This window comes from Hyalella azteca, unplaced genomic scaffold (assembly GCF_000764305.2).
Source record: "Hyalella azteca isolate HAZT.00-mixed unplaced genomic scaffold, Hazt_2.0.2 contig3247, whole genome shotgun sequence".
Lineage (NCBI taxonomy): Eukaryota > Metazoa > Arthropoda > Malacostraca > Amphipoda > Hyalellidae > Hyalella > Hyalella azteca.
In genome coordinates this window covers 7,628-9,110 of record NW_025933499.1, presented here as the reverse complement: position 1 = coordinate 9,110, position 1,483 = coordinate 7,628, and positions in this window count along the sequence as shown.

The following is a 1,483-nucleotide window of genomic DNA, read 5'->3' as shown; positions in this document are numbered from 1 at the left end:
TTCATCCATTCCTGTGCTGCTATGGCTCTTGCCAGATTCCGCTAGTTAAAATTATGAAAAAAAGCTAATTTTTGCCTGTGATTTTTAAAAATCATCTTTGACACCATTGCACCAACATGTTTGGTAATAGACTATTATTAATACAGCTGATAGCTCTTTTTGGAAAATTCTGCCACATTTTGAATGGAAATTACCTCAATCAGAATGAAAGGAAATACATACAACATTTTCTGCATGGAAATTAGAGCAAAAAAAAGCACACAGATGCACTTGAATTCCCTGGAAACACAATCATTGCAGGACTCAGGGCAGTGGGCACCACACCAACCAAAGGCAAGATCATCTCTACCATCTTGTAAAGTTTGGTGGTGGCAACATCATGATCTGGGGCTGTTTCTCCGCAAAAGGTGTTGGTAACATATCACTTATAGATGGTAGTAACATCTTTATTTAAAAATTTTATTCAATAACAAGAAACTATATAGTAAAAGCTAAATTCTTTCATTGGTACCGGTTTGCTTTCTCAAATTGGGAAGAGGGCAGTTATTGTCATCAAAAATTGTACGAAAATGTATACTAAATTTCTAGACTAAGAAGCAATATTGAAAAAACAGTGCGTATGTTTCGACATTTTTAGGACAAAAAAAGGATTTTTTAGGTAAAACCACAAAGGAAAATTTGTGAAGTAGAAGTTTACTTTCTTTTACACGAGTAACTCAATCTTCATGTTTTAATGGCTACAATCTTTCATTAATTATCATTGCATCTTAACACCACGTTTATATTGATATTATATTATATATGTTTTTGATCTACCGGCTAAGACACTTGAAACTATAGATCAAGATGGCACTCGACAAATGGGCAGTCCTTGGCTGGTCCTCGAGTCTAATCATATAAATAAATGTAATATAAAATAATGTCAAGTAATATTAAATAATGAAATATAAGATCATAATATAATAAAGTGGTGTCGGCATTGATTAAGCCAGGTTGGCCTGCCATGTTCAAACAGAAAATTGCCAACAGTTGTGGGTTTTGAACCCTCAACTTGCTGCACCGATCTTGATGATCTCAACCCCTCGGCAATCTGAGATTCTAGATTAATACATTTAATACCATAAATAAGATCATCACAGGAGTTGGCAGAAGTAATATATGAGATTTCTATGGCCTTTAACATAATTTCATTGATTAATACTGTATTGCTTTTCAGTGTTAGGTGAATTTGCATTCAAGTCATAATCCTGCAGTTAGTAATTACAATGATTATGTAACTACCTATGCGTTTAATACATGTAGTTCTTAATTTAATTAAACACGAATTGGACATAGAAAAGGAGGTCTTAGATATAAATTAATCAAAAATGATTTCTTAAAAGGGCTGCTACGTCCAGCGTGGCCTGGGGCTGCAACGTCCAGCGTGGCCTGGGGCTGCTACGTCCAGCGTGGCCTGGGGCTGCTACGTCCAGCGTGGCCTGGG